Here is a 6,765-nt window from a genome sequence, read left to right on the forward strand (position 1 = left end):
GAGGAGAAGGGCCGCGCGCGTAGGGGACCGAGCGGTAGGGAAAGGGAAAAGCAGAAAAGAGAAAAGCAGAAAAGAGAAAAGTGTATTGCAAGGGGGGGGGGGGTCGGTCCGGGTGTTGTTGTATTCTGCCCCCATTGCGGTGTGTCGCGGCGCGCCCCTTTCTCGCCATCATCTTCCACTCCACAGGACCGCCGCTCTTCAAAGGGAGATTGTCCACGTGTACACCTGGTGTACACGTGAACAACTAAAATCATCTTTTTGAAGGGTACCCCAAATCTCCCCCACACGACCCCCTCCCTAGCCCTGTGTGAACACGGGGTCCGATAGCCCTCTTCCTTTACTCGTCGTCGTCTCTAGGTGTATATACTCCTCTCTAATGACAGCCTGTCCTGTGCGGTCAGGCAAGTGCAAAGTGCGTTGGCGAATGTGTGTGTGTGCGGTCAGACAGTCCCGGGGTTCGCCGATGGGCTTTGTGCTGGTGTGAGTTGGATCATGGTGGTTAGGTGGTTATGTCTTTGCGGTCCGGTTATTTTGGTGAACAGGTCCGCGATGTTGTCCGTTGTCGGTATGTGGTGCACCGATATATTGCCTTTCCTTATGAGGTCCTGGATATGGTGGTGTTTGATGTCTATGAATTTTCTACGCTTGGTTGGTGCGACGTTCTTGGCTACGCTGAGCGCCGCTTGGTTATCTATCATCAAGGGTGTTGGTTTGTGTTCCGGTTGCTGGATGTCGGCGAGCATGCGGCGGATCCATTGTGTTTGCTGTGCGGCTCGGGACGCTGCGAGGTATTCGGCCTCGCAAGTGGACGTGGCGACGGTTGGTTGCCGTGATGATTTCCAGCTTATTGGGGCTCCGTACAGTGTGTGTATGATACCTGTGCGCGATTTTCTGTCTGGGTCGTTGGCATAATCCGAGTCGCTGTAAGATGGTAGTGCGATTTGTGTTTGACGGTTGACGTTTTTGTATTCATTGCCGTGTGTTCTCGTTCCTTTGAGGTAGCGTACGAGGGCTTTGAGGTTCTGTTGGTGGGTGATGGTGGGATTGTGCATGACTCCGGCCATTTTGCTAACAGATGTGTGTATGTCTCCTCGTGTGCTGTGTGCAATGTATCGCAGGTCCCCAAGGGTTTGGCGGAATATGCTGGCGTCGCGTGGGTTCAGGGGCTTGTTCTTCATTTCATCATCGAACGGTCCTTTTTTGGGTAGTGGTGAGTGTCGCGGGTTGCATTTCGTCATTCCTGTCTTGTTCAGGATGGTGTCGATAGCAGCAGTTTGTGACACGTGTATGCTGTCATTGCTCCTCTTGCGGATTGTCCAGTTTAGGTACTGTTTCGGGAATCCGAGACGTTTTATGTTGTACTTCTGTTGTAGATTAGTGTACAGTTGGGTGACAAGAGTTGGATGGGTGGCGATGACGAGGAAATCGTGCATACAGACGGCTGTGATTAGTGTACCTTTTGCATCGTGGCGATGGAAGATGTTCGGGTCGGCATCGGCTTGTTTGTGCGCGTGCGTTTTGATATGTTCCGTGAGGCCGTCGAAGTATATGCGGGATGCTGGTGGTGTCCAATATATGTTTTTGACAAGTCGGCCTCCCTTGCATGCATGTTTGTAGCTGCCGTCAAACTGTGGGTGCTGCTTGATATAGAATTTGCGTTCTGGGGGATAGTTTTCGTGGAGATATGCTGAAGTTATGTCGAAGTGTTCGACGGGCCATCTTTTAGCTGCAGCTATGGCTAGCAGGACGCGTATGGATGTTTTTTCTGCCATGTATGTGGTTGTGCTGTCACTGTCGTAATGGAGACCGGGCTTCATACGGTCTCTACGTGCTGAGCATCTGGCTTTACGCTGTGTGACTGTGCCGTTGGGAGTACGTTTGTAGCGATATGTCATTTTAAGTGGTATCAGTTGCTCGCGTGGGGGGAGCTTTTTGTCTGGTATCCACCGGGTGGTTTGTGATTTGTCGAGCTTGTCGAGTTCCTCATTGTATGCAGTGGCCTATTGTCCCGAATCGGGGTAGTTTTGGGCTTCTCGCTGCGTTTTCGGGTCTGGCGTTGTGATATCTACAGTGGGTGGGCTGGCTTGTGATCGATATGCGCTGAGGGGCCTATAGCATGGGTCGGACGTTCGGCTGTACGGTCGGAAGTCGGCCGTGCGTATAATTCGGTATCGATGTGATTTGAGCTCTTGGACCGTGATGGTTTTGTGATCATTGCCGTATGCGTATCGCACTGGTGTTCCTCTGGGGTCCAGCTTTTTCTTCGGTTGTACGAGTGGGATCGTGCCGAGTTGCCCGAATGTGAATAGGCGTTTGGGTCTGCGTGGTTGGTCGTGCCACAGATTGGTGGGTGGCTGGCCGGTGACTGAGTGGGGCATGAGATTTTATTTAAAGGCTGCGTCCCTTACCGCATCTTCCCAGTACTGCGGGGGTAGTTTCGCGTGCTGCAGATTTGCCCTGGCGGCATTCATCAGAGTTTGGTTGATACGCTCTGCCAGCGAGTTCTCTTGGGGTTGGTGTGGCGTGTTGTTTTTGTACGTTATGCCGTATGCGGCGTACGTGCGCATGGCCTCCTTGGACTTTAATTCCAGTGCATTGTCGGTGCGGTAGTACTGTGGTGTTCGTCCGGCGTTGTACAGTTGGCGCATGTGTTGTGGCATGATTGCTCCGACTTGTCGTCTGTCTTTTAGGAAGTATAGGATGAGAAACCTTGATCCAGCGTGGATGTACGTAAGAAAGTGGAAGTTTCCGTGTGTGGATATCGGGGAGATTGGTCCACACGTGTCAGAGCTGAGGTACTGTTCGGGGGCATAGTTGTGTGTGGTTTTTCGGTGTGGTGCTGGTCTTTGTTTTGCCATTGTACACGCTGAGCAGGTGATGGTTGTCGTTTCGTACGCGAGTGATTTGGGCATTGTTGGTATGTTTCCGTCTTTGGCCATTTGTGTGATGTTGCCAGCTGTGGCATGGTTTAGCTTGAGGTGCCATTCGTGTGCGACCTGGTCCTGCGGTGTGGGTTGAGGTTGGTGCTCTGTTACTGGATTGTGGGTGTCGGCGATGTGTCGATTTTGTCGCCTATGTTCCTGCATTTGTGATGTGCGTGGACCAATGTGTTTCACCGTCGTCGTTTTCGGCTTGCATTTTTGGAATGGTTTTTTGTGCGTTCTGGTGTATGGTTTGGTTCTGACACTGTAAGCGTTGTTCAGGTTTTTATTTGTCCATGCATACGCTTTGTGCTTTGTGTTCCATGGCGCTGTACTGACGATGATGGGTTTGTTCCGTTGAGCTGTGTTTTTGTATACTATTGCCTTGTTTCGTGTGAATAGTACGTTGCCGTGTAGTCTCGCGAGATCGTGCACGGAGATCAGGTTTGTGGTGATGTCCGGGTTGGCCACGGCTGGGACCTGGAGCAGTATGGTTTTATCCGTACGGATTGTCGTCTTACCGTGGTGTGTACATTTGGATCTGGTGTTAGTGGCTGTGGCCGTGTGTATGGCGTGCCGTGTTTTGGGCATGTGTGTTCCCTAGCAACCCTACTGTAGGCGTTCGTAGGCCACCCGCAGTGTGATCGGGGGACTAGGGGTGCAATCGTAGTATTTACCTAGTATTTACGTAGTGTGTATGTAACAGTAGGTACAGCATGGCGGAAATCTGGTTCAACCGTGCAGTGCTGTCGTATCACATGCGGAGTGCCACCGCAGTAGCATCCCTCGCCGTTTCTTGTGCGGAGTGCCACCGGAGTGGCCTTCCCTCATCTCGTCATAGCTCGTCGAATTTCGCAAGTCGGGTGCCGTTATTCTTCGTCTGCAAGAAGCCCATTGGCTGGTGGACCGTGATCCAAAGAGCGCCGTCAGCTGGATGGCCGTCAGCTAATACTACTTCGCGTGCGGCAAGACCGAGGTCGCGCGTTGGTTTCTGCACGAGGCTACTACGCTGGACGCAGGCTTGGCACCAGCGTGCGTCGCCGTGGGACATGCGTGCGGCCTCGACCTCGATGTTTCACCAAGCCGCGACGCGCCATCGTGTGCCGCACGCTCTCCATCCTCTTCGTCTGCTGCCTGCTCTACTCTAGCGTCCTTTCCCCCCGCGCGCACCATGGAACACCCCCCCGCCCCCGCAACCTCACCGCCGCCCTATCCCCTACCGGCCACCACCCGGCCACGATTCCCCACACGTGCGTGGTTACCCGCCATCCAAACACCGTCCAAGTCGCCATCACGCACGGCGGCGTCGGCAACCAGCTCTACTTTCTTCTCGAGTCCCTCGTTCTCGCGTGCCCAGCCCACCTCGACCTCCTCCTCCCCTCTCTCCCCAGCCGACAGTTTAGCAAAACTACCAACGTCACCTTTGACCGTCGAGCTGTCTGGAAAGGCGATTCAATCTGGTCCATATTTGGGAGCAGCATATTCCTTCGCGCGACCACTGCCTGTCACATCCTCTAATCCTGCGCCAGTCGAAAGGCTCTGGTTCATGACCATCGAGTGAACAAGGACGTACTGCGTCCTATTGAAGAGAAAGCAGACGAGGTTTCGACACGGAACCCAGATATGTTGGAAGGCTTCTTCTGGGAGATTCTACACAAGGGCGTTATTGGGAAGCCAATAGCGGCGAATTACGGTGTTGACGTAGAGGCTGAAGGGGCATACAAGGGCGAGTCGTATGTAGAATGGTACAGCATGGATGACACCGGTCGTCTAGTTAAAAAGAGAAACGCCCTGCTCCGGGAGGCAAGACGGAGGCCTTTAATGCTGAAGCTACTGCGACTAGCGCTCCAGCCAAAACCGAAGACATCCTCGATGATGATGAGAGAAAACAATCGAATGCTGTGCTGGAAAGCCCTCGGCACAGCGGTGCCAGAAACGAAAGCGAAAAGTAGAAACCTCTTTTGCCGACTTTCCCGGCCCCAAGCATGCAAGCGCCATGTCGGCAATCTCAACATGGAAGGTCTTTTGCGTCACATGCCACGTATGCCGGGAGTGAACCACTCGATGTTCTACGTCGGTCACATGTGTACGCGATTTTGTTGGCACACCGAGGATGCCTTTTTGAATTCAGTTTCATAAATTCATCGCAGAAGCGCTGACCTAATACCCCGACGGTGAGAAATTTTGCCGGGGAAGTTTTGCCACTGTAGCGTTTTTTACTACGACTGAAGTGTAATGTTCGAAGGAGTGCGCGTTTGTCAGAATGTGACGACCTTGAATGACAAAGGCCGAAGACGTTGATTGTCGCTGCGGTGTCATGCCGCAGAGTAACTCGTAGTTTGGGTCGCAATGAGTACAAAACACATTAAGAACGCAATCCAAAACGTCCTCATAGCCGTGTGCGGGACGTGAATCCGGCAGATGCGGCTCTAATATTTCTAAGGATGAGGATGCTTGACCTGGAGGCCGGTGCACACATGCGCGGAGCGATCGCGAAGATACCGTTGCCCTTCTACGGTGGGGGCGGCTGAAGAGAGGGGACAGGGGGTATGGCCAGCATAAAAGCAGCGCTCAATGCAAGCAGCCTTTTGGGAGAGAGGAAGTTGTTACAAGGACTGCAAAGACCAGAGTGTCGATTGCGATAGCGATGGATGTGGGAGGCGGAATGGCGAATTTGTTTGGGGGCGCACTCTCTGTGTACTGGTAAATTTACCCCCTACCCAAAAACACTACCTTCGAAAGTACAGTAACTGTGAGTCTTTGAAGCCTCTTCTGTGATGTGGCATCAGCCCCCCTTGATCTAGTGAAAAACAAACGACCCAAACGAAACAGCACACCACTTCTTCTCTGAAGTACTGCATCCCGCTCCTGGGAGAGCGTTGCCCATCGTCGCCTCCAAAACATCCCGCCGTGCTCAGTCCGAACCCCCGCATGGGCATCCTCCTCACCACCACAGCGGGCACCATCTATCTCTTCTCTATGTACCATCTGAAGCACCAAGCCCCGGACGATCTAGACATCATGGTACTGTACGTCTACCCCCCGTTGCACTTCCCGCCAACCTGCCCAAGTCTCAAATCTCACACCAATCTTCTCCCCCCACCCACCCACCAGGAGCCGCTCCCTCCCTCCGAAGCCGCACTGTGCGATGCCGCGGCCGACCGCGCCTCCACCGCTGCCCCGGCCAAGTAGCTGCTATCCACCACCTCCCCGCAGAACTCACCGCCCACCGCATAACATCCCTCATCGCTACATCGCCCCGATCGCCGCCTAGATCTCGGCCTCTACGCTCGCCACCTTTCCGCGCACATCATTTCCCCAATCAGGGTGGTTAGATCCAGCATGAACTTCCAATACAGTAGCCTGGGTTTGCCAAGCTCATGCCCCGTCTCCTTCCACCCCTTGGCGTCATCCAGCAGGACGGTATGCGAGTCTGAAATGGCGGTCAGTGGTCACGGGTCTCCTCATCTGTCACTGCTCACAGCAAGCCACGAGGCCTGTAGCTCGCGACATGGACGTTGCACAGCCAGCCGCGGGTAGCATCCAAGAACACGTTGTTAACCATAGTGAAGCTGACGACGCCACCGTGCTTTTTGGCACTGCGGTGCGCTCGTAGAGAGCGAGGGCCTGCCGGGCGGGGAGCATCACACAGATCAGGGACAACACGAAGCAAAGATCCAAGTACGTCTTCGCTCGACGAAATTCGAGCACAGTCGTCAGTCAGATCCTCGGCATTCCATGCATTGTCGTATACTTTCCAGACAGCATCCTCCACTGATTTAGTGAGATGCGGAGAAGTACTTCTTGGAGCTTGTCCCGCCCGAATTATTGCAAGGCAAGGCCC

Source organism: Chondrus crispus, genomic scaffold (genome assembly GCF_000350225.1).
Source record: "Chondrus crispus Stackhouse genomic scaffold, scaffold_13, whole genome shotgun sequence".
Classification (NCBI taxonomy): domain Eukaryota; phylum Rhodophyta; class Florideophyceae; order Gigartinales; family Gigartinaceae; genus Chondrus; species Chondrus crispus.